This window comes from Armigeres subalbatus, chromosome 2 (genome assembly GCF_024139115.2).
Source record: "Armigeres subalbatus isolate Guangzhou_Male chromosome 2, GZ_Asu_2, whole genome shotgun sequence".
In the NCBI taxonomy this organism is placed as follows: Eukaryota; Metazoa; Arthropoda; class Insecta; order Diptera; family Culicidae; genus Armigeres; species Armigeres subalbatus.
The window spans coordinates 306041879-306065485 of record NC_085140.1 but is presented as its reverse complement, the minus strand read 5'-3'; the positions used below and the strand labels follow the sequence as shown (position 1 = coordinate 306065485).

Below are 23607 nucleotides of genomic sequence, written 5' to 3'. Positions count from 1 at the left end.
TACCATCAAGTTGTAATAAAACGCCTTGTTCTTGAACGCAAACTGCCTGGAAAACATTACTGTTGAATTGAGTTCATGAGGAAGCAGTGACATTTCAATAACAATCAAAAATCAGAGCTAACTTGATCATTTTTACTGCAATGGTCCGACTTTTTACCACCAGTTTGCGCTGCTGTCAATAAAAGTTGTTCGCTAGTAGCATGTATGTGATATTCTAGAGTGGACTATCTTGTACTTTAAAATCTTTGATGTTACATAGGTATTCGAATAAAATTGACTATTTTGTGTTTGTTCGATATTATTTGTGGTTAGGGACCGTGCACTTATTACATACATACAGAAAAATCTTGTAATTCCAACCATGGAAAACAAGTCGCTCAAGCTATTTTTTGTATGTGTGGAACGTAAAATATCGGCTTACATTTTCCACGGAAAAGCCCTATGTCATACAGAACTATCTCTTCATCTCCATCTTCAATGTTTCTACAGTCCAACTGAAAATTTGTCTGCTTTTCAGCTTAGCTTGCAGCTTAGTGTTTTTTTGTCGTTTCCTCAGTTATGAATTGAAAGCTTTTGTAGGCCGGCCAATCAATCGCATGATTATGTATCTTGTGTAGCAAGTACAATGGGTATACTATGCTCAGGGAGCCCTAGATGCTTCCCATCTTAAAATCGAATCGAAAATCGAACCCACCATCTCCGGATTGGGAATCCTTCACCTTTGCCCAAATGTTGACTTATGAGTAATCGAAACTACTGAACAGGACAAAGGGGAGAAGATTTGGTCTTGGTAGGTGATAAGAAAAATGTTAATCAAGATTTTTTAGCATCGCTAATTAGTTCTGTTCTGGTCACTTGTTTGTTGAATCCGTTCAATAGCTGTTGGCCGTAGAAATAAGCATCGGAATGTCGTATTGCTATCGTATCGCTATCGTATCGTCTGAACTTCCTGGCCAAATGATACACGGTTGGACTTCCACTTACGGGAAATACTTCTACTGTAGATAACACATCAAATAAATTTGTTTATTTGTAAATGCTGTTCTATACATTGAATGAGTATTCGAAAAATATTGATGCAGAATTTTCTTCTTCAAAATCAAATAAATTAATGACCAACTCAGAGTGTTCTACGCAATCCAGCCCTCTCCGTCCAAATCAAATTCAACCTCATGTGTACATGCTACATGTCCAAAAGCCCCAACAGCAACCAACATCAACCAACAGAACCAGCTGTTTCAAGGTTCCAGTTTCGATTCCGGCGGACCCATACCATCCATTTGGGTTAACCGAGCGCTGGCGAATGGTGATGATGACTATGACAAGGACATCGACGATGACCACAACGACAAACGCCATCGGCACTGTTTAGTTTTCGCACGTTCCACACACGGGAAACTTTTGTTTAGCCGTTTAGAGCCACACTCTGACAAGAGGCAGCACACAGAAGGGGATTGAGCCGGAAGTGGCATAACCGAACGCCCGAAAAACTCTCTGTTTTCTAGCATCTGGCACCAAGCGGACAGAGCGTGGTTTGCGCACCCAAATCCCATGATCTATGGTGGGCCCTGTTGATGGGACTGGGTAGGACCAGTGTGAGGCTTTGAACCAACCGTCAAGCGAGGTGGTGGAAGCGAATTTCATGCAAATGCTTTTCATAACAGGATCATAAGTGAGAGGAAATGGCATCTCGGATAGGATTTTCTGCGTGTAGTTTGGAAATGATGAGCAACGTTGAGTCCTAATTTGAATACGCAGTTTATGAAACAGTTGGTATTTTGTTACGCGGAAATTGTGTTGTGATAGATATTAAATAGGTTAACATGTTGATTTAACTTTGAATGTATATTTCTACAGAAGTTCTATACAATATCTGTTGGTGAATTTTTTAGACCGTGGCATTCTGAAAAAAAGGACGCACTTGAGAATTTAAATTTAAAACATTCATAGAGTAAATTACTTTTCAAAGATGCTTTGATTAATTAGATGTTGCTTTTGCACGAAGGTCAATTCATTTTACAATGTTTTTTAATTGCCAATATCATATTTCAAAGCTAGACGTACATTTTCATGTACTATAATTCAAACACTATAGTATAAGAGGCAAAATAGGTAGATTTAATAGTTCCGTTCTAATATACAGCAGGCATATCACCACCACACTTGCCTTCCGCTCGCTTCAGAAATTTGCTTCCAAATAAAAAAATGTTCATGCCTGGAGGATCATCGCTTAAGGTCAAGGCCAACGATCATGGGGCTCTACAATACGCATAGGCATAGGTTTAGGTTCGAGGACGCGTTAGTTTTACGTATTATCATACCTCCATCAATGTATTTGTTTTTATTTTTAGATTTCTGATGAGTCATATTTTTTTTTGATATTTTTTTTTATTATATAATATACACAATATTCGTAATTTCAAAATATCTACCACGCTTCCAGAAGACCAACTGTTGAATGCAAATGCGATGACTAAATGCGTACAGATACAGATGACTTCGAACGCCAACAATAACCGGAACAAATCAGACGCAGTGTTCGGCAGAAACCATGCATCTTCTACAGGCAGCTCAAGTGGCGATGATGGCGGTGATGATAAGGTTAGCTCCGAAATGTGCTACCGCAGTTGCAGTCTTGTTGATGATTGCATGCCAGCAGTCCGAATCATCATACCCCATAAGCCACTATAGGTGCCATCGAATCCACACATAAAGAGAGAGCTTCGGAATGCGGACTAGGTACGGGCCATGCTTCCAGGGACAGTAGCAACTCGCTGGCCACAAAGAGAACAATTGTCAACAGCATCGTTGCTGTCATCATCATCCTCTTATGATATCATTCAGGCTGCAGCATGCATCGTAGTTGCTGTATAGCGTCCCCGCTAGGGGATTTTGGTTTTTCATTCATTTTCCGGCGATCTCCCCAAACTGACTGATGCAGGACGCTGGAAAAGCCGGCTGCTAGAATAGAAGGGCTCTCGAAAAAACATGCCGCTGCTACTCGACTATATCCCGTCCGGACCGGGTGGCACTTTTGTCGATTTTCAAGGTGACTGGCATGCAACACGGGCGGGCGCGGAAACGAGGCTGACTGACACGGCGGTAATGGCGAAACACTCTGCGAGATGCTTGTATGGAAATCGTCCTCACTGCGCTGCATCGACAGAAGCGGCGAGAAAATCTCCAATGATGCCGTGCGGTTTTCCGGATTTTCCCCTGTTAAAGTGGAGCGTAAAGTGGATCTACGCCGGGGGAAATCTGGTTTTGCGTTTGTTATTGTTATCCTCATTTTATCGCCACAATTTTAGAAGCATTTCAGTAAATGCTTTTCAAAGAGGGAATCCCTCAGCACTTGGTTTCCGTTTGATCCAAATAGTCCTAAAGAGTAATGATTCAGCAATTAAATGTAAATGCAAGCGCTTTGAAATGGATTTTAGTGCTGGCAGAAAATGAGCTAGGGATAGGTACTTCTGCATTTCAGTCCGGAACCAATTAACGTTAATTGACGAAGTTTGTCTCTTTGGTGTTTTGAACATCAGCACGGAATGAGCGGTAGCGCCATAAACTATTTCTTAATATTCGGTGGTGTAGTGTTTTTTAAAAGCGTCATTCGTGGCCTTCAAACTGAAGGCACTTGGATTTGGTTTAAATGTTTCACCTAGCTTAACTATTAATTAGTTAGATATTTTGATAGCTTCATTTGCTAAATATTAGTGAGCAAATAATGTAATAATCTACCCATTACATACAGCCCTTAGTTGACTTTCTTTAATATACTCCTGAAGTTCAGTTCAGTTCAGTTCTTCAATGGATGTGGCTCTACTTTCTGAATGCTTCTGAAAGCCTGCCATTGAATTTATTCGCAGGTATCCTACCACATAGCCAATTGTCGCAAATTTAAAGGATACTTTATGACCAGGAAGAAATTATCACATCCAAAAACATTGTAGACCGGATCGAGAATCGAGCTCGCCTTCTCCTGAATGACAATCCCACACTTTTGCTCGCTGGCTTTTTTTTCGGAGACCCAAGTTGTATATACCAATCAACTTATAGCTTGGTCAACTAAGTACATACATGTATGTATGTCTATGCGTGGGGCCCTCCTTAGCCGTGCGGCAAGATGCGCGGCTACAAAGCAAGTCCATGCTGAGGGTGGCTGGGTTCGATTCCCGGTGCCGGTCTAGCCAATTATCGGTTTGAAAATTGTCTCCACTTCCCTGGGCATAAAAGTATCATCGTGTTAGCCTCATGATATACAAATGCAAAAATGATAACTTGACTTAGAAACCTCGCAGTTAATAACTGTGGAAGTGCTTAATGAACCAGGCTCTGTACCAGTTTAGTGATGTAATGCCAATAAGAAGAAGGGAAGCTATAACATTGCCATTCAAGGCATCGTCTTTTTTTTTTCTAAGATCGAACATAGGGCTCCGGAGATTTTGCAGTCGGACATAGGGCTCCGGAGATTTTGCAGTCGGACATAGGGCTCCGAAGATACCTCTGAAATAGCATAAGCAGGGTTTGCAGAAATCGCTCTCAAAAGATAACGATCAACGATAAAAGAAAGGCAAAAACTGTTCCGAATCCTAATTAGCTATGATAACTGTAGTGTCTAGTTGGACGCTTTCGAACAAGGTTTACTTTCAGTGTAAACTTATTAATTGAATTGCCTAATTACTACCTTGAATTTGTTTACTATTAATTATATGTGCGAACAGCTGTCAATTGACATGAAACGAATTGTAACGTCATGAAAAGATGATCTGAAATATACTAGTGATGAGCTGGGCTCATTCGCTATCTGAACCCCCAACTGGTTAGTTCATTTTTACTGTAGAAGAAACACATTAACTGGCGACGAGGTGAAACAAAAAAAAAAGTTTGGAAAGTTTTCTAGGAAATAGATCCGGTAAAGTGTTAGTGAAAAATTTGCCTGTTGGAGAGCTGAAGACCATTCCGGGTTACTGATAACCAGAACTGAAGAGGAATACCAAATCTCAGGAAGAGACCAGACCTGCAGCAAGGCCTTTATCGACACGGGAGCGGTGCATGTCGAACCATATAAGAGCGGCCATAGGGGTTTTGCTTATCCGGTGAAGTGAGTATCGAAGCCGGTAGCCATTTTGACGGCATTATTGTGCTCAAAAGTTGGTTTTTGTTGGTAGTGAATGGAAAAAACGGCGCAAGAAGCTAGTAATTGTTCTTAAAAAGAATTAATTAAGTTTGTGTGATTTAAATTGTTTGAACAAACAATACCTGCATTGTTTTAACGTTTGTCTTTTTATTTTATTATTCAGGATTGAAAAACAACTGCTAATTGGCACGGTTTCGGTGGAACGGAGTTTATTTTACACGACGGTTGAAGTTGACCAGATTTTCGTTCGATCGCTAGTGATCTTTGCTTCCGCTGATTTGGCGATTCCGCAGGCCAACTGGCTGGTGTGGATTGTGATCCCGGTAAATTGGTAAGCTATTATTTTACTTATTACGGTTGCTGGTGAAGATGGCGTCGGCTGCATTAACCACTATTATGGAGCCATATCGGAAGGGAACATCCTTTACAGAATGGATTGAGAGATTAGGATCAGTATTTAGATTAAATAAAATTCAGGAAGCGGATAAAAAGGATTATTTTGCGACCTTGTGCGGTCCCGCTGTTTACAGCGAAGTAAAATTATTGTTCCCTAACACGGATTATGGCGACATTTCATATGACGAAATGGTAGCGAAACTCAAAGGCCGATTCGATAAAACCGAATCTGATATGATTCAACGTTTCAAATTTAACCATCGGGTGCAACAGCCTGATGAGACTGTAGAGGACTTTGTCCTCTCAGTTAAGCTGCAAGCGGAGTTTTGTTCCTTTGATAATTTCAAACAAAAGGCCATTTTAGACAGGATTATTGCCGGAGTTAAAGATAAGGCTTTACAGCAGCGTTTGCTTAGCGAGGAAAATTTATCTTTAACAAATGCGGAAAAAATAGTAGTAACCTGGGAAATGGCGAGTTATAATGCAAGACATATGAAAGTGAATAGTTTTGAACAAATTGCTTCGTTAAAACATGGTGGAGCAAAAGGTACCGCTTACAAGAGAATTGCAGATAGTTTTGAATTAGCTAGAGCTTTAAATGACAGAGGATCAGTAAAGGATAGGCTCGGTTTTAGGCCATACAATAGAAACAAACAAGTTGACTGGAAAAGAGATAACAGTGGAAATCGGGGGGCTTATCAAGATCGTGTGTGTGATTTTTGCGGTTTGAAAGGCCATTTAAAGCGCAAATGCTTCAAATTGAAAAACCTTAAGAGGGATACAGTGAAATTTATGGATACATGGCAAGCGGAATATAGCGGCAACGGAGCTACAGATGAAGCGACCATAAGTGGACTATTCAATCGCCTTAGGACAGACAAGTCAGACAGTGAAGACGAGGATTATGACGCATGTGAATTGGAATGCATGATGGTTTCCTCTATCAATAAGATTAATAATCCGTGTCTAGTTAATACTTTAGTCGAAGGGAAGCATTTAACAATGGAGGTAGATTGTGGTTCATCCGTGTCCGTCATTGGCAAAAATCAATACAACCGCGTTTTTGATAAACCTTTGAGCAAAAGCAACAAACAATTAATTGTGGTAAACGGTAATAAATTATGTATAAAAGGAGAAGCAAATGTTATGGTGAAATTTAGAGGGAAATTAGCTGATTTACAATTGTTGGTTATTGACTGTGAGAATGAATTCATTCCACTACTAGGGCGAACATGGCTTGATGTATTTTTTTCTAATTGGAGAGAATTTTTTTCCACTTCCTTGAAGATAAATAATTTGACTGAAAATGATGTGGACACAGCTGTGGTAAATTTAAAGCAGAAATTTCCTGGAGTTTTTAAAAAAGATTTTTCTTCACCAATAAACAAATTTGAAGCGGATCTAGTTCTTAAAAGTGAAACGCCGATATTCAAAAAAGCGTATGATGTGCCATATCGTTTACGCGATAAGGTGTTAAATTATTTGGATCGTTTGGAAAGGGAAGAAGTAATAACTCCAATTGAAACCAGCGAATGGGCATCACCTGTGGTCGTCGTAATTAAGAAAAACAATGACATTCGGCTTGTCATAGATTGCAAGGTATCAATAAACAAATTAATTATTCCACACACATATCCATTGCCAACGGTGCAGGATTTGTTTGCCGGTCTATCAGGTTGTAAAATTTTTTGTTCCTTGGATTTGGAAGGAGCCTACACCCAACTGTCCTTAACGGAAAGGTCCAGAAAGTTTATGGTTATAAACACAATAAAAGGATTATTTGTTTACAATAGATTACCACAGGGGGCTTCTTCTAGCGCCTCTATATTTCAGCAGGTGATGGACCAGGTTTTAGAAGGACTGAAATATGTGTATTGTTATTTGGATGATGTTTTGATTGCCGGAGAGGACTTTGATGATTGTAAAGAAAAGCTGATTTTAGTATTAGGAAGGCTAAATGACTTTAATATTAAAGTAAACTTGGACAAATGCAAGTTTTTTGTTCCACAACTGGACTATCTGGGTCATGTTCTAAGTGGAAAAGGATTATCGCCCTGCCCTGATAAAGTTGCTACAATACAAAAGGCAAAAATACCCCAAAATGTAACTGAGCTAAAATCATTCCTTGGATTGATCAATTACTACAATAAGTTTATACCAAATTTATCGACAAAATTGTATTATTTGTACAACCTTTTGAAAAAAAATGTTAAATTTACATGGGATCAAAATTGCACCGAAGCTTTTGAAAGTACCAAACGTTCTTTGCTAGGTGCAAATTTTTTAGAGTACTATGACCCCAAGAAACCAATTGCAGTTATAACGGATGCTTCCAGCTACGGATTAGGAGGGGTGATTGCCCACATTGTAGACGGTGTCGAAAGGCCAATTTGCTTCACTTCTTTTTCTTTAAACACAGCACAGAAATCATACCCCATTTTACATCTCGAGGCACTTGCACTGGTGTGCACCATAAAAAAATTCCATAAATATCTGTATGGTCAGGAATTCAAGATTTTCACAGACCATAAGCCTCTATTGGGTATATTTGGGAAATTGGGCAGAAACTCGATCATAGTTACTAGACTGCAACGGTTTATAATAGAGTTGTCTATATATGATTTTGAGATTATTTATAGGCCTTCGCATAAGATGGGTAACGCGGATTTCTGTTCGCGTTTTCCTTTAGAGCAAACTATACCAAGTGAATTTGGTCTTGAATATGTAAGAAGTATAAATTTCACCGGGGGAATCCCACTGGACTTTAAAGCGATTGCCAATGAAACAAAAAAGGATAATTTCTTATTGGAGGTAATTTCATTTATGCAGAAAGGCTGGCCTGAACGTATGGATAAAAAGTTTTTAAATGTGTTTTCCAATCAATCTGATTTGGAAATGGTAGATGGTTGCTTATTGTATCAAGACAGAAGCTACAGAAGGACATTTTAAAACTATTGCATGTTAATCATAACGGAATGGTCAAGATGAAGCAGTTGGCTAGGAGAGCTGTGTATTGGTTCGGTATAAATAACGCAATAGAAAACTTCTCAAAAATTTGCGAAGTGTGTACCGAAATGGCAGTAGTTCCTAAGCCAAAAATAGAATCCAAATGGACTCCCTCCACTAAACCTTTCAGTAGAATACACATAGATTTTTTTCATCTCAGTGGGTATACATTTTTACTTATTGTTGACAGTTTCTCTAAATGGTTAGAAATAGAATTGATGAAAAAAGGTACGGATTGTGCTAAAGTGTTGACAAAATTGGTGGAGTATTTTGCAAGATTTGGATTACCCGATTTATTAGTCTCGGACGGAGGACCTCCATTCAACTCTTATTCCTTTGTGGGGTTCTTGGAAAAGCAGGGTATAAAAGTACTTAAAAGCCCTCCATACAACCCTGCTAGCAATGGTCAGGCGGAGCGGATGGTAAGAACAACAAAAGAAGTATTGAAAAAGTTTTTAATTGATCCCAAAATCATGGAATATGAGCTGGAGGATCAAATTAATTTGTTCTTATTCAACTATCGCAATACATGCCTGACGAACGATGAGGAATTCCCATCAGAGAAGATTTTCTCATACAAGCCTAAGACTATAATAGATCTTATAAATCCTAAGAAGCAATTCAAATATAACTTGGCTACTCAAGCCGACCTCCCTCGTGATGTTGTCATGCCTACCAGTATTAGAGGGGATCCCATTGATCTTCTGGATAATCTGACAAGTGGCGACATAGTTTGGTATAAAAACCACAATCCCCATAACCCATCTAGATGGTTAAAGGCTATCTTTCTAAAACGTGTTTCTCGACATATATTACAGGTGGAAATTGGAAGCGCGCGAACCACGGCTCATCGAACGCAAGTCAGACTGTTTAATGATCCGAGTCCACTGGAGCGGCCAAACATCACGCTTCCTGTTCCCTGTATCCAAGATAACATGGCTCGAACGAGCAGCCTGCCGGTTACTGCCGGTGGTGAGCAGAACGAAGATTGTGGGGAGAGATCGCCCACTCAAGGAATCAAACGTAAACGCGTAGAGCAGTATCAGCCGGAGCAGACCTTGCGGCGATCGAAGCGCGTCAAGCAAACTAAAACGGACTCAAACTTTGTTTATTACAATTAATTAATTAAGACATTGGATTCATTTTGAAATCAAAGATTAGTTATGTAATACTATAATGATAGATCTCATTTTGAAAGGGGGAAGAACTTGTAGTGTCTAGTTGGACGCTTTCGAACAAGGTTTACTTTCAGTGTAAACTTATTAATTGAATTGCCTAATTACTACCTTGAATTTGTTTACTATTAATTATATGTGCGAACAGCTGTCAATTGACATGAAACGAATTGTAAAGTCATGAAAAGATGATCTGAAATATACTAGTGATGAGCTGGGCTCATTCGCTATCTGAACCCCCAACTGGTTAGTTCATTTTTACTGTAGAAGAAACACATTAATAACAAATTTATCAAACTTGCATACAAGTGCAAAAAAACAGAATTGGATAGGCAGCCCCCACAGAAAAGTGATGATTCAGGCTTTGTTCTCACTCATTTTGTGTTGTGTAGAACAAGTTGAAATGCATAATCAGAAGCAGGCCTCCCCGTGTTTGGAGCTTTTTATAAGAAATTTATCATGAGGTTTCAGTTCTTAATCATGATAGCTTGCGAAAAAAGTCTCTCAAGGTATGCTACATATTGATAAGTGAGAGACTTTTGACGTAGAACTACGTCTGTCTTTTCTATATTGGGGTACACTTTAAAATTGCAAAAAATCGAAAAACGTCACGAAAATATGATAGACTTTAATCGTTAATATCTCAGTCATTTCTCAATGGATTTTCAATTTTCTTGGACCATTCGATCAAGGAAGAGTCAACGCTTCATTCCCGATGTACACTGAAGTCGTTTTTTACGCGGTTATTTTTTACACGAATCGTTTTTTATGCGATTTTTTTTTTCACTCGAATTTCGGGATTTCTGCGGTTCATTCAGACATACTTTGGAATTTACGCGGGGTTTAACTTTGTTTTAATTCACGTGGCCCATATCCGCATCAAAAATGACTCCAGTGTATTACAATATATAGGTATGATAATATTTAGTATTGAAACTTGCTAACAGTTTAGGAATTGGTTTCGGTGAATCAGTCAATCTCATAAGTGCATTGCAAGCTTCTTCTTCCATAGCACTACATTCCAACTGGAACTTGGCCTGCTTTTCAACTTATCTGTTAGTATTTCTTTAGTTATTGATTAAAAGCTTTCCTTGCCCGCCATTGTGTCTTGTTTGGTAAATACGATGGATACACTATGCCCAGGGTGTGAGAATGTTTCCCACCCGAAACATTCTAGATTGGTTCGAGAATCGATCTCACCATCTCCGCCACCGACGTCTATGCCGGCTTGAGGTTCCCAGTTAGCCTTGAGAACAAAGCAAGGCTAACTGGGAACCTCAAGCCGGCATAGACGTCAAATTAATGCAACTTACAGGACTTTTAACTCGTTTCTGCTAACTTACACGCGCGTTTTCTCTGTAAAGCATGGGGGCGTTTGACGACAGCTGCTCGCTTACGTCTATTGATGCCAGTAGAGAGGTTCGGAATCTTTTTCGCTGCTGCAGTAAATGCGTTCTGGTAATTTTTCTTCGGCTCTTGGTGTCTGCTGGAGTAAATGCAAAGTCCGACTCCTCACGTGAAGGAATGATAATTATTATCAATAAACTCTCAAACTGTCAAGCAGCGGCCAAGGCAACGCAGCGGTACACTATCAGCCAGATTTTTGGAATTATCATTTGATAACTTCGCAGGTGTGAAAAGTAGGCGAGTGGTTATCGGCGATAACTTTTCAAATCTTGCAACACAAAAGCTATTATTTTAACGTTAACCAAACTAATCTAATACCAATTTAATGTTAACAATTCAGCTCAATCGAATGTTTGGCATTGTGTTTTGGTGTTATGTAGGTAAAAAAGTTCAAAAGTAGCATTCACCAATAATGCTTCGAATCAAGATACAATTATCGAACGATTCTTACTCTCTAGCGAGTTTTTATTAATTGATAATTTGGATATGTGATCGCTTGAGAGTGTTATTCATCCTCGTTTATTTGAAAAAATATTTTTATCATCCTTTTTAAATGTTAGTCTAAAATCTCACTCAATCTCAGGAGAGCAGGATAAACAGCGAAAACAGATTCACCCTGGGCTTGAAACACGCTTGCTTTGGTCTCATCGAACAGAAAAGTCGAAAACCTGTTCATTACATACAGCTACGTAGTTCAACGTCACCTTTGCGTACAACCCGATTGGGCTGCACCTTTGAGTTTTTCATTCTCTTTTGGATTCAATTCCTGAACCTACCTGGATACCTGGTTGGCTACAGCGTCGATACACTTATGCCTGGCGTATTGTAGAGCTCCATAATCGTCGGTCTTGGGCGATGTTCCTTCAGTTTCCCCGAACGTTCAAGGTCCCCAGGTCCGATTCCACCGCGTGCAGCCAGCGTGTTCGGCCCCTATCTGGTTCTCTGTTGAATATTGTTTTCGCTATTCTTTCTTCCGACATTCGCACTAAGTGACCAGCCCACTGAAGTCTGCCGTATTTTATACGATTCACAATATTTTCTTCTTTGCATACTTGATACAGCTCATGATTCATGCGTCTTCTTCATGCGTCTCTACGCAGCCCTTTTCGCTCGAAAACCCCGAAAGCTTTCCGATCGGCCTCTTTTAACGTCCATGCTTCATGTCCATAAAGGGCCACTGGTAGTATCAGAGTTTTGTATAGTCAATCCCAGAACATTCCACCATAAATATCTCAGTAATATTTATATCTTACCAAAGCTCCCATCACATAAAAAAAATTAATGTTATTAATTGTTAAGATTTATAATACTTTTTTGACGTAGGAATACGTCTGTGTTTTCTATATAGGGATACACTTTACGATTGCGAAAATCGGGGACCGTCACGAAAATATGATAGACTTTAAACTTTAATATCTAAGCCGTTTCTCGATGGATTTTCAATTTTTTTGGACCATTCGATCAAGGATAAGTCAACGCTTCTTTGTATTTATTTGAAAATACTGATTTTTAACTATTTATTATCGATAATTGATAAAAAGTTTAGAAATAGCTAAACTAACCAATCACGTACATGCATCACTAGCACAGACATCAAAAATCAATCACTTGCGGGTTTGGATCTAATCCTCAGTTTGAACAAGATTTTATGCAAAGCAGAGGCATCGAAGCGATCGTAGCGGAGCGGACACAGCATCACGGGGGCGCTAACAACATTTTCAAAGAAAATCCATCGCATTGGTGGTGGTGCTCGATGTGTTGTTGCAGATCATTCAACCTCAACGAACCAGAATTTCATATGAAGAAAAGGTTGACCATAAAAATAGCACTGTGGCGATCCCGCACCGCCAGTGCCGATGCTGAAAATTTATTACAAATTGTGGTGTCAGTTAGCTGGAAAGGAATATTGGGAAAAGAAAATTGGTTCTTCTCAGGACCAACATTTTATAAAAAGAAAGAGTTAATTGCGAAAATGGACTGTTTCGGTGGGATCGGGTTTGGCGTGGTAGCTTGGTTGCTGTTAGAGATCCCATCCATTAAAATTTTCTACATCATCTCCCTCCGACGCGCTATCAAATTCGCTATTTACGATTGAGTTTTGAACTTTGAAGAAACTTTATTTCGGATTAACTTTCTTTTGTATTAAATCCATGAAGACGCCATTTTTGTGAAAACTATCTACCTACAGCAACTACCCATTAGTGAACGTCGCTTGGACAGACAGATGTCAAGAGATAATGTTTGGTAGTATGAAGAAACTTCGTCTTGAGTCAAATTTCTGTTGGCATTCCTCGCAACAATACGCATCTTAGATAAACAACATCTCATAACCAAATTCAGAATCTTTCGAGAAAGTTGCATTGGATTCTTTGAATTCATAATTCTCCGAACGGTCCGTTGTCTGTGGAAACCCGATCGAAATGGCTCGCGCGTAGAGATGTCGCAAATTAATCGATTACTTCGATTAATCGATTCATCGTTGTGATAATCGATTAATGTTTAATCGATTATTACCCAACGATTAATCGATTCAATAATCGAGAGGAATCGTGAGTAATCGATTAGTTACTAATCGATTAATCAGAATTTTACGACATCATAAGGATGTCGAAAATTAATTGATTATTTCGATTAATCGATTCATCGTTGTGATAATCGATTAATTTTGAATCGATTACTATACAATGATTAATCGATTCAATAATCGACAAGAGTCAAGAGTAATCGATTAGTAACTAATCGATTAATCGGGATTTTGCGACATCTCTACTCGCGCGCGCCGAAAAGCAGCTTTCTTATATCTAATGAAGTAATCCCATTAGCCCCGCCCCTTCATTAATCGTTATGAGTGCGCATTATATTTACACCATATCAGCTCACAAAGGGGTGGGGCTTACGGGTTCAGTTTATTAAATACAAGAAAGCTGCTATTCGGCGCGCGCGAGCCATTTCGATCGGAAAGGCGGTGCGACATTCGATGCAGCGAAGCGGACACAGCAGCACGAAGTGGGTGGCAGTGTGGCAAATGCTGCAAATTTACACGATTGGATTGGATGCAGTTAGTTTGGACGCATTTAGTTATTGGGAAAAGAAAATTGGTTCTTCTCAGGGCCAACATTTTACAAAAAGAAAGAGTTAATTGCGAAAATGGACTGTTTCGGTGGCATCGGGTTTGGCGTGGTAGCTTGGTTGCTGTTAGTGATCCCATCCATTAAAATTCACTGTATCATCTCCCTCCGACGCGCTATCAAATTCGCTATTTACAGTTGAGTTTTGAACTTTGAAGAAAGTTTATTTCGGATCAACTTTCTTTTGTATAAAACCCATGAAGACGCCACCTTTGTGACAACTATCTACCTCCAGCAACTACCCATTAGTGAACGTTGCTTGGACAGATAGAAATAATGTTTGGTAATATGAAGAAACTTCGTCTTGAGTCAAATTTCTGTTGTCATTCCTCGCAACAATACGCATCTTAGATAAACAACATCTCATAACCAAATTCAGAATCTTTCGAGAAAATTTAATAGGATTCTTAGAATTTGTCATTCTCCGAACGGTTCGTTGTATGCGGAATCCCGATAGAAATGGCTCGCGCGCGCCGTACAGCAGCTTTCTTATATCTAATGAAGTAATTTCTTTAGCCTCGCCCCTTCATTAATCGTTATGAGTGCACATTATATTTACACTATATTAGCTCACAAAGGGGCGGGGCTTACGGGTTTAATTTATTAAATTCAAGAAAGCTGCTGTTCGGCGCGCGCGAGCCATTTTGATCGGAATTCCACAAAAGGCGGCCGACATTCGATGCAACGAAGCGAACACAACAGCACGAAGTGGGTGGCAGTGTGGCAATCCTGCAAATTTACACAAGCGATTGGATGCAGTTAGTGTTTGGAATGGGAATTGGGAAAAGAAAATTGGTTCTTCTCAGGACCAACATTTTACGAAAAGGAAGAGTTAATTGCGAAAATGGACTGTTTCGGTGGCATTGGGTTTGGCGTGGTAGCTTGGTTGCTGTTAGAGATCCCATTCATTAAAATCCACTACACAGTGGCGTAGCCAGAAAATTGGTCTGGGGGGGGGAGTGGGTTTCTGTCCAAAACCACCCCCGTGGCTACACAGCAAAAAAAATTGTTGAATATTACATCGAAACCGCTGCAACCCGTCGATTCCATCGATTGATGAATATTACACTGCGCGATGTACTCAAGAGCTTGCTGTGTAATAAACAGAATCGATGTGATTTTTCCCGATGTAAAAATTATTCGATGTAATCGAAGTGACGTAAAATGAAAGAACGTAAAATAGTGCGACGTACGTAGCATTCGTTTCATGGATTTTTTTTCGTGGTTTCCTTCAATAATTTGTAATCTAGTTTTTTGGGGATTTGTAAACTTAATACATTTATTATAATCTATATATAAATAAATGTCCAATACATCGGTACATATCTTGACGCAGATCTGCAAAGAGGATTTGCCATTAATCCCGTTGCCGTCCGTATAGGTTGCATGCCACGCCGGAAACAGGTTGTTTATTCACAGACTGCATAATTATTCGGAATCTAGGTTCCATGTGGTTCCAGTATCGATCTGCAGACCAATGGTAGCCCATACACTGGATTACCTTCGCCGGAGTGATATTGAGCAATATAGCACGGAAGGCTTCTGCATCCGTAGGCGCCTCAAAACCGCTGAAAATAATGAGTCAAATATGTTTAGCAGTTCTATGAAGATGACCGACAAAGGTATTGGTATAGAAAAATGTGGATCCAGTAGGAGCCATGTCCCGAGGTGATTAGGTGTACTTCTTTAGGCGCTTAGGGAAGATCCATTAATTACGTAACGCAAAAAATGGACTTTTTCAACCCCCCCTCCCCCATATGTCGCACTTTTTGTATGAAGCTTCTAAAAATTTTCTATGGATCGTCACAATTCACTCAACCCCTCCCCCTCCCCCTCTAAGCGTTACGTAATTTGTGGACGTTCCCTTACGTTGTTTTTAGTTTTTATTTGATTTGATAAAATCATTTCGATTTTATAAGAAAGAAATTCTGTGATTTCAAATGAATTTTTGGTATTTCGATGCGAAACCACCTAGAGTAAACTACGTTTGTAGTTGATAGATTCCGAATGCAACCAACATGGGAATGAAAAAATCTTCATGAAATCCGGAAGAAATTCTATCTGTAATCTGGTAAGATTAATTATCGAATTGTAGTTCCGAAGGGAATTTTTTAGATTCTGAAGGAAATCCATTGAATACGAAGGATTACAGGATTATAGGTTTTCCGGAATAAATTCTCTTGGATTTCGGAATGGAATCGTTTCTGGATCTAATGAATCTCTGAACTTCTGAAGGGATTTTTTTTAAATCTTGGAACTATCTGGGATTTTGAACGGAATCTTCATAAGAATCCGAAGGGTTTCTTTCTAGGATTCCTGAGGAAATCCTTCTGGGATTCCTGAGGGCATCCAGAGAGTATACTCCTAACATTCCTACGCGATTCTTTCTGAGATTCCTGAAAAATCCTTCTGGGATTACTGAGAACATCCTTCTATGATTCCTGAGGGGATTTTTCTGGGAATGATGCGGGTATACTTCCGGAATCCCTGAGGAAATCCTTCTGGGATTCCTGAGAGAATGCAGAGAGTATACTTCTAAGATTGCTACGTGATTCCTTCTGAGATTCATGAGAGAAGCCTGGAATTTGTGAGGGGATCCTTCTGGGAATCCTGAAAGAATTCCTTCTGCGATTCCTTTGATAATCTTTTCGAGATTCATGGGGAAATTCTTCTGGGATTCCCGGGAAAATCTGTCTGGAATTCCTTTTGGTATCCTTTTGGGGTTCCTTAGATCTTTCGAGATCGTTCTGGAATTCCTGAGGAAATCCTTCTGGGAATCTTGAGAGAATTCTGCTGGCATTCGTTAGGGAATTTTTCTGAGATTCCTGAGAGAATCCTTCTGGAATTCGTAACGGGATTCATGAAAGAATCCTTTTGGGATACCTTAGATAATCTTTCCTAGATTCCTGAGGAAATTCTTCTGAGATTTCTGAAGGAATCCTTCTGGGAATCCTGAGTGTTTACTTCTAGGCTCGTTTCTAGGATTCTTATGCGATTCCTTCCGAGAATCCTTCTGGAACTCGTGAGGGAACCCTTCTGGGATTCTTGGAAGAATCTCTCTGGGATTCCTGGAAGAATCCCTCTGGGATTCCTGAAAGAATCCTTTTACGGTTCCTTCTTCCTTAGATAATCTTTTCGAGATTTCTAAGAAAATCCTTCTGGGATTCGATCCGAAAATCCTTCTGGGATGGGAGAGTATACTTCTAGGATTCCTACGTGATTCCTTCAGAGATTCCTGAAAGAATCCATCTGGAATTCGCGAGGGAATCCTTCTGAGATTCTTGGAAGAATCCTGCTGGGATTCCTGAAAGAATCCTTTTGGAGTTCCTCAGATAATCTTTTTGAGATTCCTGAGAAAATCCTTCTGGGATTCCTGAGGGAGTCCAGAGAGTGTACTTCTAAGATTCTTTCGTGAATACTTCTGTGATTCCTGAGAATCCTTTTGGAATGCCTTAGATAATCTTTTCAAGATCGCTGAAGAAATACTTCTGGGATTCCTGAGAAAATCCTTGTAGGGTTCCTGAGAGAATCCTTATGGGAATGGTGAAAGTATACTTTTAGGATTCTTTTGGGATTTTTTGGGAATCCTGAGATATTCCTTCTGAGATTCCCTAGGGAATGCTTCTGGAATTCCTTAGAAAATATTTCTGATATTCCTAAGTTAATCCTTCTGGGATTCCTGAGGGAATCTTTCTGGGACTCATGAGTAAATACGTATAGGAATCCCAAGCGATTTTGTCTGACATTCCTTAGGATTTTTTTATGAGATTTTTAGATTCTGCGATTTCTAAGATAATCCTTCTAGAACTCCGGAGGGAATGCTGCTGGTAATCCGAAAGCAATATTTTTGAGATTACTGAGAAAATCTTTCTAGGACTCCTGAGAAAATACTTCAGGAATTTTTGAGGAAATCCTTCTGGGATTCGTGACGAAATCCTTCTGCTATTACTCTGGATTTTTTTTGGGATTTCTGAAGGTTTTCCTTCGGGAAAAAAAGTTTTCCTTCGTGAACCCCAAAACATTTTCCTTCTGGAATCCCAAAAGGTTTTCATTCGGCAATCTCAAAAGGTTTTCTTTCGGGAATCCCGAAAGGATTCCCGTCGGAATGATGAACTCTTCAAATGTTGAAAAATCACTTTAATAAAGATCAAAAAAGAATCCATCTGAGATTCCAAATAAAATCTTTCTGAAAATTCAAATGGAATGCTCCTGGGATTCCTCCTTCCCTTTCTAGAATTCCAAATCGGATTATTCTGTGATTTCAAATATAAGGTTCTTGGAATTCTTTGTGGAATCGTCGATTTTGAACGGAAGTCTCCTGGGATTTCAAATCGAATCTTGCTGGAGCTTCTAAATGAAATCTTTATGTGATTTAAAATGAAACTCCTGGGGTTCTAAATGGAATCCTTTTTTGATTCCAAATGGATTTCTTCTCGGATTTCAAATGGAAGGTTCCAAGGATTTTAAATGGAATCATAAATTCCGAACGGTATCCAGAGATTTCGAATATAATACTCATGGACTTCCAGATCCTGGAATTCAAAACCGAAAATCCTTCAAGAATTCCTCCGGAAATTCGTCCATGAATTCCTCAAGCTGTTCTTTCAGGAATTCTTCTGGAAGTTTCACAGGAATTCTCCGGAAGTTCCTCCAGGAATCTCGAAGAGTTCCTCCAGGAATCCTACCGGAAGCTCCTCCAGGAATCCCTAGAGAAGTTCCTCCAGGAAGTTCATCCTGGAGTTCTTCCGGACGTTCATCCAGGAGTAGCTCTGGAAGTTCCTCTGGAAATTTCTCCGGAAGTTTTTCCAGGGATTCCTCAAATAGTCTCCTCTGGAAGTTCCTCCAGGAGTTTCTCTGGAAGTTCCTCCAGGAGTTTCTCTGGAAGTTCCTCCAGGAATTCCTCCGAAACTTCCTTCAGGGATTCCTCCTGAAATTCCTTCAGAAATTCCTCCAGGACATCCTCTGGAAATTCCCCCAGAAATTCCTTTTGAAGTTCCCCCAGGAATTCCTCCGGAAGCTCCTGAAAAAGTTCCTCCAGGAATTCTTCCGGAAGTTCCTCAGGTGTTCCTCAGGAGTCCAGTCGTTCCTCCAGGAATTCCTTAAGAAATTCTTTCAGGAATTCCTCTGGAGGTTCCTCCTGGAATTCTCCCCCGAAGTTACCCCTGAAATTCTTCCCGAAGCTCCCCCTGGAATTCTTACCGAAGCTCCTCCTCCCCGGAAGTTTCTCCAGGAATTCCTCCGGAAGTTCGTCAAAGAATTCATCCGGAAATTCCTCCAGGAATTCCTGAGGAAGTTCTTCTAGGAATTCCTCAAGAGGTTCTTTTAGGAATTCTTCTGGAAGTTTCATAAGAAATTCATCTAGAAGTTCCTCCAGGAATTCCTTCGGAAATTCCTCCAGGAATCCCTTCGGAAGTTCCTCCAGGAATCCCTAGAGGAGTTCCTCCAGGAATCCCTAGAGGAGTTCCTCCAGGAATCCCTAGAGGAGTTCCTCCAGGAATCCCTAGAGAAGTTCCTCCAGGAATCCCTAGAGGAGTTCCTCCAGGAATCCCTCCGGAAGCTCTTCCAGGAATCCCTACGGAAGTTTTTCCAGGAATTTCTCCGGAAGTTTTTCTTGGATTTCCTGCGGAAAATTCTTTTGACATTACTCAAAAATTCCTCCGGAAGTTCATTCAGGAATTCCTCAAGTTTATTCCTGGAGTTCCTCAAGGTATTCCTGGAGGAACTTCCGGAGGTATTCCTGGAGGAACTTCCGGAGGAATTCCCGGAGGAACTTCCGGAGGAATTCCCGGAGGAACTTCCGGAGGAATTCCTGGAGGAACTTCCGGAGGAATTCCTGGAGGAACTTCCGGAGGAATTCCTGGAGGAACTTCCGGAGGAATTCCTGGAGGGACTTCCGGAGGAATTCCTGGAGGAACTTCCGGAGGAAATCCTGGAGGAGCTTCTGGAGGAACTTCCGAAGGGATTTCGGGAGGAATTTCTGGTGGAATTTACGGAAGAAAGTCCGGAGGTATTTCTAGATGAAGTTTCGGTGAAATTTCTGGAGGATCTTCCGGAGGATTTCCTGGAGGAGCTTCTGGAGGAACTTCCGAAGGGATTTCGGGAGAAATTTCAGGTGGAATATTTCTAGATGAAGTTTCGGTGAAATTTCTGGAGGATCTTCCGGAGGAGTTTTTGGAGGTAATTTTGAAGGAAAATCTGGAGAAACCCCGAAGAAATTCTTGAAGGGACTTCCAGAAGAATTCTTAGAGGAACTTCCGGAACACATTATTAAAATTAAAAAAAAAGGAACTTTCGGAGGAATATTTGGAGAGACTTACGGAGAAATTTCTGAATAGACCGGAAGAATTTCTGGAGGACTTTTCGAAGAATTTTCTGGAGAAACTTCCGGAAAATTTTCTGGAAGTACTCAAGGAGGAATGTCCAGGGGAATTACCTGAAGAACTATAGGGGAGGTTTTCGAATCGCGCCGGAGACTAAAACAAGGTGATTGACTTTCGTGCCTGTTGTTCAACATACATTTTTTTTAATTATGAGCAATAGTCCAGCGGGTGGACGGGGTATCTAAAACTAACCAGAACCTGTTCACGTGGTATATGGAGAGCCCCTTATAAGACCGGTCGTAGTCCTCTACGGACATGTAACTTGGACCATGCTCGAGGAGGACTTACAGTCACTCGGAATATTTGAGAGACGGGCGCTCAGAACAGTCTTTGGCGGTGTGCAAGAAGACGGTGTGTGGCGTCGAAGGATTAACCACGAGCTTGCTCAGCTCTACGGAAAACCCAGTATCCAGAAGGTAACTTAAGCCGGAAGGGTACGATGGGCAGGGCATGTTTCAAGAATGCCGGGCATCAACCTTGCAAAGATGGTGTTCGCTTCCGATCTGGCAGGTTATAAGACGGCGTGGAGCGCAGCGAGCGAGGTGGGCTGACCAGGCACAGAACGGCTTGGCGAGCGTGGGGCGCATTCGAGGATGGAGAGAAGCGACCTCGAACCGTGTATTGTAGCATCAAATTGTTTATACTGTTACCTGTTTAGATGTGAGCTGAATAAATGAAAATGAAATCGCAAAAGATTCACACAAAGTACAGTGAGAATACGTAAAGGATTTCCGTCGGAATATCTAAAAGCTTCCTGTCGGCATATCTATAGAGGCGTATTTGCGCCGTTGTCTTTGAAGGATTCCCATTGAAAGCCGTAAAAAAAAACTTAGGGCAAATGTCTTCTACTTAGGGTTTCTAATGTCTTCTACTCACAAAACAATCCCTGGGCATGGAGCATCTTTACTCAAAACTGTTGTATGTACATATACATAAGGGCGAGATACGTAACGTGGCCTCCTAAAGAAAGTCCCAAACGCAATCGAATGGAACAGCGGCGGTAACGGCAGAATTTGAGAGAAAATATATGGACTTTCTATCAAATTCTGCCGTTACCGTGGCCGGCCCTTTCCATTGAGTTCGGGGCTGAAATTCTTCTTGTACTAATGTCTTCGAATACGTTTAGAAAACCTTTTCCAGATCAGATACGAAGTCGGTTTTTTTCTCGTGCCGTCCGCCGACCAGGCAAGCACTAGGCCACAGACTGGAAAAATAGACTTTACACATTCGATCCGGATTATGGCCAGTACTTACGTTATTTCCCAAGCATAGCTAGTTGCGCAGACTAAATATCTCCGTTGACAGTTTTCCGGAATCCTTTCCATCAAGGAGACGAAGTCAATGCGATTTTGATTAGGAGTGATTCCTGCTGAACTGATCTGTACTACGATCCCGGTTAATTATTGTTGTGGAGCGAGTCCTTGCTGTATGTTCAGGTTGCCTTATCCGATGTTCCGACGGCAAGTCCGATGGTCGTTTCAAAGTTGTCGTGAGTCAATCCTGACTGAACCTGTTAAATATTAGAATATATAAATTAGCTGTATTATAAAATATGAAATGAAAACCTACCGAAATATATGAATATGCGGAATAAACACCAATGCCAATGAATGCGCTACCGGCAACGGTGACGCTTTCTGTTTTGCTGGCAGAGAACCTAGAGAACCGTTCTTCTTGCGAGGAATCATACCGAGAACAAACTAACATCCGGAGTAGCTCAAGTACGATTACACAGGGTAAAATCTTCAAGGAGTTGTTACTATTACTACTTATCATACTACTTAATTTAACTTGTTAATTTATTTAACTCGCAAATTGAGAAAGAAAGTTCTTTCGAGCGAAAAATAAACATGGCGCCTTGCCGCCGGATGAAACCGCGCAGTGTCAGTCTGAACAGGGTTGCGAGATTTAAAATTAATTTCCAATGATTGCAAAATTACATCAATTCTGTGTGATATTAACACAAACCATATTCAATCAATGGGTTGCATTTGTTGCGATGTAATTTTAACTAATATCTGCAATTAATATTCCATAAGAAATATGTAATGTGTAATGATGATTTAGGTTTTGTGTAATTTGAAGAGCGATGTAGGATTACATTGAAACAATGTTATTTTGCATATTAAATTTTTGTTTACATAGGTTTTTTTAGTGAATCGTTTTGATTACGTCGATGGACATTACATTTTTATTTGCTGTGTACGCCACTGCCACTACATCATCTCCCTCCGACGCGCTATCAAATTCGCTATTTACGATTGATCTCATAACCCAATTCAGAATCTTGCGAGAAAATTTAATAGGATTCTTAGAATTTGTCATTCTCCGAACGGGTCCGTTGTCTGCGGAATCCCGAGCGAAATGGCTCGCGCGCGCCGAAAAGCAGCTTTCTTTCTGTTTGTCTGGGTAAACAATTTTCTCAACGGTCAAAACCTCTTCTTGGAGAAATAGTTTAAGTCCTGAAAAGGACTGTTTGTAATTTATTCTTGAAGTCCCGTTCACTTTGCCACCAGCGCTATAGAAAACGATGCATGTACGCTTCCATCGTGTGCGGAAGTCGAACGTTGCAAATTAATATATTTGTGTTTGGTTTCGCGCCACCTCCTATTCTGCTTATTTTTCCTTTATTCCGGACATTTTTGAGCATAATGTCTTCTACACGGAAGAAATAAACTACCCAATAGTGAGATTAATTCACCCAACCTCGAACATCCGTACGGGAAGCCAAAATTGAGTAAGTAGGGTCGAAGTAGTTTGCCTTTACTCCCATGTTAAAAAAGTACCCAACGGAAAATTTATTGACCCAAATTTAAGTTTAATTCACTCAATTTCGACCTGAGGTAATAAAACTCAACATTGGCTTCCCGTATTGAACTGGCATCGTTGGATTGTTTGGCTCTTTTGTTTTTGACAACAAAAGAAAGAGTGGATGAAAGCGAAGAGAAAAAATAACTCAAAAGTAAGTTTAAAAGTAC

At 40.3% G+C, this 23607-nt stretch overlaps 2 long non-coding RNA genes across 2 annotated transcripts; one reads left to right on the top strand and one right to left on the bottom strand.

The window, feature by feature from the left end:
- The first annotated feature begins 4780 nt into the window (after window positions 1-4780).
- On the top strand, window positions 4781-9816 carry LOC134216684 (uncharacterized). Its single transcript, XR_009980769.1, has 3 exons — window positions 4781-5101; window positions 5301-5468; window positions 9358-9816. It is a non-coding gene; the product is annotated as an uncharacterized LOC134216684 (long non-coding RNA).
- Window positions 9817-15512: 5696 nt separating this feature from the next.
- Window positions 15513-22461, bottom strand: LOC134216683 (uncharacterized). Its single transcript, XR_009980768.1, has 3 exons — window positions 22199-22461; window positions 21884-22139; window positions 15513-15817 (listed from the first exon to the last, which is right to left on the bottom strand). It is a non-coding gene; the product is annotated as an uncharacterized LOC134216683 (long non-coding RNA).
- Window positions 22462-23607: the final 1146 nt, after the last annotated feature.